Source organism: Marmota monax, unplaced genomic scaffold (genome assembly GCF_021218885.2).
Source record: "Marmota monax isolate L192 unplaced genomic scaffold, Marmota_monax_Labrador192_F-V1.1 WCK01_AAM20220418_F8-fsc00034, whole genome shotgun sequence".
Taxonomy (NCBI): Eukaryota; Metazoa; Chordata; class Mammalia; order Rodentia; family Sciuridae; genus Marmota; species Marmota monax.
In genome coordinates, this window is record NW_026693934.1 from 8,106,969 (window position 1) to 8,113,756 (window position 6,788).

The 6,788-nt window shown below is 43.0% G+C and overlaps 1 pseudogene; it reads left to right on the forward strand.

Moving 5' to 3' along the window:
• The first annotated feature begins 1,584 nt into the window (after positions 1-1,584).
• On the forward strand, positions 1,585-6,275 carry LOC124106163 (la-related protein 7-like; annotated as a pseudogene).
• The last annotated feature ends 513 nt before the right edge of the window (positions 6,276-6,788 follow it).

Here is a 6,788-nt window from a genome sequence, read left to right on the forward strand (position 1 = left end):
TGGAAAGATCATAGCATTTTCCACCAAGACATAGAATCCATGAGAAAAGGGAGAAGATGAAGTGACATCCAACTTTTAACAGAAGGGATTCGTTGCCCCTGGTACAGCCAGGTGGGGATGTCCAGTAGCCAGGGAGACCTGGAACTCTCATCTGGGCTGAACATCTGGATTTGGGAGCCATTTATGTTTTCCTATGTAAGAAAGGATGGTAATATCTACCTCAAGGCCTTAGTGTAAGAACCAATGATATAATGAATGTGCACATGGCAGGCACAAACCAAGTGCTGGTGTGGCTGAGCGAGCGTCCTAATGATGACCAGGATGAGTGGAAGCCAGTGGCTAAAGGAGGGCCTAAGAAGAGAGACTGAGGAGAAGCCCTTCAGGTGCTTACCAGTTCCTGGTTTCCAACTAGAGAGGAACTGCCCTGTATCCACACAGAAGCCAGTGGTCTACAAGTCCCACTAACACCTCACCCCTTCTTGAGGATCTGAGTTCTGAGGTGAGTGTTCCCTGCAACCCTCACAGTCTCCTCCATTCTGCCTCCTCTTACTTCCAAATCTTAATGGCAGTTGTACCCACAGGGAGAATAGAAAACCTAGCTTGCTGATGGATAGCTGGCACCTGCAACTTTGTATTGGGCCTTCTGGTAGCTCTGTGTTCATTGGTCCATGTTGAGTGACCTCTAGGGAAAGGCTTGGATGACAAACACTCAAATCAAAAGACCCTGGCAGGAGGCAGAGGACCTTGAGTTAAAGATCTGTCCTGGCAGGGGCTGGGGAACCCCCGGCTACTCTTTGTACTTCTGGCTCCCACTGAGTAGTCAATTCTTGGATCCATGCGCCCAGTCCCAACTCTCAGACCCCTCAGTCACCAACATTTTCTCTTAGTTGTCCCACCATTAAGTCATACACATCCAGAGCTCACTATGTACTCCCCTGTCCCAGACGGGCCCCCTTTCCCATCTTTTGATCAGTTTCTCCTAGACTAGAACTCTTGGCATCATCTGTAAGTTTCCTCACCTCCATCTCCTCTCCTCTAATTAGCCATCAATCCTGTTGATAATGTGACTTGGATTTATTCTTACCCTATGCTCCTACCTCCGAACAACCCTTCTCTGAATTCCTAGCTTGTAAGAGTATTTTCTAATCTATAGTGTAGGATTTGCAATCTCAAGATTTTGCGGATTTGTGACTTGAATTCTTATAATCTAGAATAAATTATGTCTTGCCAGGGATGGGGCTGTAGTGCAGTGGCAGAGCTCTTGCCTGGCATGTGTGAGGCACTGGGTTCAATCCTCAGAATCACATAAAAATAAACAAATAAAGGCATTCTGTCCATTTACAACTACCAAAAATAAAAATAAAAAACATTATGTCTTGCCAGGATGTTTGTTTCCCCAACTGGATTTTAAACTTCAAGCCTAGAAGACCATGTTTTTCCTCTATTTCTTTTCTTTCCCTTTCCTCTCCCTCCCTCTCTCTAATCCCCTGGTCCTGGGGAAGCACAGTAGGTGCTTAGCACACCCTAAGCTATGGCATGGGGCTGGCACTGTACCTGCTGTAGGGCATTGCTGTGGCACTCGGCATGGTGCCCCTGCAATATCTGAAGATAGCTCCAGACCATCTGCAAGTTGATGTTACCATACTCACCAACCAGGACAGGTCGTACACCCTCAACCTGGTGACAGTGATGGCATTCCCGGGAACTCTGCCAGCATCTGCCATTGCTACAGCCTCCCCATTTCTCTCAGGCCTGGTGATCATCTATGAAGCCTCTTCTCTGTCTGATCAACTTTGGGGAAGTTGTCCTTGTCCTCACTCCCTCAAGTCCATGCTTCAGGCCCTGCTATTGCAACCACCATTCCCACAAAAAAATTCACCATTCCTCAGGCCTGTTTCCCCTTCAGGGCCTTCTGTGCAATCTTTTCCTTCCTGGGCTTCTGTTTCCCTATCAGGCAAAGAGGATGAAGTGAGGAGAAGGCAAGTTTCCTGCTTCCCCCCAAAGGAACATCAGCAATGGGAAGGGGGATTGGTCTGTAGCAACATCTATTTAAGCAAGATTATCTCAGAGAAAGGGAGCTAGCTTCTGGCATTTGGATGCCATCCTGACCTTTGTCCTATAGTGTTACCATCTTTGTAGAAAAGGTCCTTCCTGCTTCCTCTACGTTACCCACATCCCATCCTTATCTTTCTCTTCCCTTCCAAGGAACAGATGGATGGCCTCAAATGCACATTAGGGGGCGGGGCTCTCACAGTTACCTTCTCTCACCTCTTGCAAATCTTCCTTTTTTACCTCACCTGCTATTCTGAAACTGACTAGCCTGAGGAAAGTAGCCTTTTAGCTCTGGTGGAGTGTCTCCTTGCCTGCTGGAGGGCTCTTCAGTGCCCTCTCATTTGAAGGGAGGAGTAATGCCAAAATTCCCTAGCACATTATAGAGGGAAGGACTCCGGGGAGACAGAGGGGTCCCAAATGAACTTTCTACCTTTACTGTTTGTCCAGAGCACATCCCTATTTTGGGGAGGACAAGCTCGTCCCTTTTGCCATCCATCTACTACCCAACTGGACATCCTAAAGTTAAAAGATAATATTCAGTGGAAAGGTAATCTTTTGAGAGACAATGATGCCAGACATATTCTAATTTAAGAGTTTTATGAAGGGGGAGCTCCTATTAAGGGACTGAGAGGGGCTGACCTGCCAGGGTATTGCAAGGGACCTGCAGGGGGGTCACAGGCTTCGCCCCTCCTTAGCTTCCCTCAGAGGAACAATGCAGGACTTGGAGGCTTAGCTCCTCTTCCCCCAGGTTGCAGGTGGAAATCCCTGGCCCCAAGGTCATTTCTACCCTTTGGGGTCTCTGAGCATACTGCTTGATATAGAATAGCAATCTGAAGGTGGATTACCTGAATGCCCTGACTCTGATGACACCCATCCTGAGCAACCAGCCTATCACCTTGCAATACAACACCCTCCAGAGCTAAAAACTGTAGGCTTCATTGTTTCAAGTAGCACTCAGGAGGGAGACGTGAAGGAGGAGAGGAAAGGTTCCCTAGGAAACCATTCATGGGCTCCTAGGCTAGGCCCCAAGGAAAGAAATCCATGTCTTCAGTTTCTTTTTCCTACCTTAGTCTCTCTTTCGTTTCCTCCAAGTGGGGGTAAGTACTGTGGGGCCAGTATGGTAGGGAGTGAGAAAGAGATGCTGTCAATCAGAGCCCAATCACTGGAAGTCCCTAAAGGTTTTATGTCCCACTGGGGTGAAGGAAGAGGGGGAGAAAGGAAAGAAGATGCGCTATCATTCTCTTGATCTCTGTGCATGGGGACATGGGAGATTGTCATTGGATCTAATAAGAGAGAAGCCAATGAACTGTCTCTCTAGCTCTACAAGGCCAAAAATCAGGAACATTCTCAACTGACTTCAGGTAACAGTGTGCCATCCCCTCTACCTTTCTTGATCCTTGACCTTATGTTGTCTTGCTTTCACTTCTTTATCTCCTAGTGTTTCAGGGACAGACAAGGCAAGGCACCGAAGATAGCAGGAAACAGTTTTATTTGGCTGCAGCCAGGTTCAGAGGGCACAGCTTTTGCTGTAATCAATCAATCCTCTGAACCCTGAGTTCAGGGAGTTTCAGAGTTTTATACCCAGCATGTAAGGGCAGGGACTCAGATGTTCACAGTCTACAGAAGTTCACATAAAAGCAGCTTTTTCTTTCACTGTTTGGGGCAAGTTAACCCTTCAAGGACAACACCTGAGAAGGGGAAAGCTTCTTCTCCCCTTTCTTTCCTCCCCCTGCCAGCTGTTACCATGGAGTCCAATTGGTAACTTATCTTAAAAATGTAGACATCTTTTTGAAGCCCATTTAAGGCCAGAGACCTTGCTTGCACATTTCTACAAACTACTATACTGGATACATGTTTATGAAAAACTAGTAAGGGAGTGTGCAGCACCTGGAGTGCTGGTATCTTCCCGGCCAGTGGCCAAGTAAAATAGGGCGACACAAAAATAGGAAGTTTATCTACATTGAACTCTTTTGCAGAGACTCTTTTGCTGATAGTCCTAAAATAAGCCATGGTGAATATTTCGGAGAAGCCCAATTAAGACTTTTCTATGGAGAAAGCGAGTGCCACTTCACTAGTTCCTTCCCACCTCTCAGGTTCTGCTTTGCTCCGGTATACTGGTTCCCAGTTAGTAGTAGATACCTACTGGACGATGTTATTGCTAACCTGTAGAAATTCAATTGAGTTTTGTGAGTTGAACTTATATTACTTTAGAATTTTTTACATATGTGTATATTCATTGGGATTTCACATAGGAATAATTTTTAAAATTGTTATTAATTCTAATATTTTTTTAAAAAAAATTTAGTGGGCTGAAGATATAGCTCAGTTGGTAGAGTGCTTGCCTTGCATGTACAAAGCCCTGGGTTCAATCCCCACCACCACAGTTGTTGAAAGACAAAATATCAATTATTTTATTTATTCATTTTTCATGTGTGCTGAGAATCAAACTCAGTGCCTCACACATGCTAGGCAAGCATTCTACCACTGAGCCACAACCCCAGCCCTTCCTCTCTAATTTTAAACCTTTTATTTCACTTTAAGCCTTACTGCATTGGTTAGGACTTCTGGTATAATGTTGAATAGGAATGCTAAGAGTAGACATCCTAGGGCTGGGGTTGTGGCTCAGTGGTAGAGTGCTCAACTAGCATGCATGAGGCACTGGGTTCAATTCTCAGAACCACATGCATGTAAAATAAAAATATTGTGTCCACCTAAAACTAAGAAATAAGGAGTCTCTCTGTCCTTTGGGTGCCACAGTTGCTCTGAATGGACAGTCATTTTCCTCTTCCTCTGAGTTGTGGCTCCTCCAATCCTATTGGGAGCCCGCTTAGACCTGCTGCATTAGAGACTGGAGAAAAGAAAGAGCAATTTGGGATTTCTCCACTTTTTTCAAACATTTTGAATTCCCTTCTTGGCCCCTTGAGCATTAAATGTAGGGCTTTTCTTGCATCTTTGTCCATGGCCCACCATTGCTGACTCTTACACATAGGTCTCTGGGTTATTGAGACCAGTAATTCTATCCACCCTGAGAGGCAAACACTTCCTTTCTGGCCTCCGGGTATTTTTTTTTCCTTCTTAATTTCCTGAAAGATCAACTACAAATTTCAAAAAAATATTTTTGATATGCTATATGTGGTATTTAAAGACGTCTATAGTAAGTACTAGAAGAATGTTATCTCCCAAATTGGAAGAAGTTTAACAACCTTTAAATTTTAATCTCTCACTTTTCCCCCAAAATAACTGATCTAGTAAATGTTACTAATTAACGAATTAACTATAAAATTTGACATTCGTAAAATGTTAAAAACAGTAATCTAATTTGGAAACTTAAAACACCTCTTCTGAATGCTGGGGCAAGAAGAACTCACTTTGATTTGCTAGATAGATTTAGGAACTAAGAAATAATTTGCCGCTAAGGCATGTAGACAAAGAGAAAAGCTGGGAGGAGTGTATTCAGGACTCATTGTGAATGTACTTGTTTACGTTAATTTATATGTTTAAGTAAAAAAGTCAACTGTTGTCCCTTTTCCTACTTCATTTTTTTGCCTTATAGGAGTGAATGGATGGATTTAAAAAAAGAGTATTTGGCATTACAAAAAGCCAGCATGGCTTCTTTAAAATAAACTATATCCCAAATAAAATCAGAATCAGGAATGGAGACAGAGGAGTTCCTAATAACTCTGAAATGAGAAATGAAAAAGCTCACAGTCAAGAGAATCACCCTCAGGAGAAGGTTAATGCTCCAGGACCACAGTTTGTGAGTGGAGTGATTGTGAAGATCATTAGCACAGAACCTCTACCTGGCAGGAAACAAGTTCAGGATACTTTGGCCGCAATCTCAGAAGTTGTTTATGTTGATTTGTTAGAAGGAGATACAGAATGCCATGTCAGATTTAAAACTCCTGAGGATGCTCAAGCAGTATTGAATGCATATACTGAAATTTTAAAAAAAGCACTGCTGGAAACTCGAGGTCCTTTCTGGTGATCACGAATAGAGGTATTGGCAGAAGATTTTGGTAGATAGACAGGCCAAACTTAACCAGCCTCAGGAAAAGAAAAGAGGCACTGAGAAGTTAATCACCAAAGCTGAAAAGATCAGACTGGCAAAGACTCAACAAGCAAGTAAACACATTAGATTTTCTGAATATGATTGAAAAAATTAAAGTTCACCTCTTAATTTCACTGGATACTTAAGTGATTCTGGGAAAATCCATTTTTATTATGGTAGAAATACATAATGAATGTATTTCTAAAATCTGCATTTAATTAAAAAACTTTGTTTCTTAAAAATAAAATAAAATAAAGACGTCTATAGTAGGAAGGTTGTTATTTTCTATATTGCTAGACTTGGAAGTCAGGATTCTAAGACTTATCAAGAAATATGAGGCGCTGGGGTTGTGGCTCAGCAGTAGAGCACTCGCCTAGCACGTGCAAGGCCCTGGGTTCAATCCTCTGCACCACATAAAAATAAATAAGTAAAATAAAAGTTTTTAAAAAATATGAAAGGGTCATGATCTGCACAGTGGCAGCCTGGTGATGTGAAGAGTACAGTGCAGAGCTTCTGAAATCTGGGCACCCAGCATTGCTTGACCATTTGCCAAGTCATTTGAACTGAGGCCACTCACTGAAGCAAAGCTCTCTAATTTTATCATCCATAAAATTTTCTTCTATTTTTAAATTTAGTATGTCCTCTTTTCTCTGTTACAGTACGTGCAATGTTTTTGAACTTATTCTCC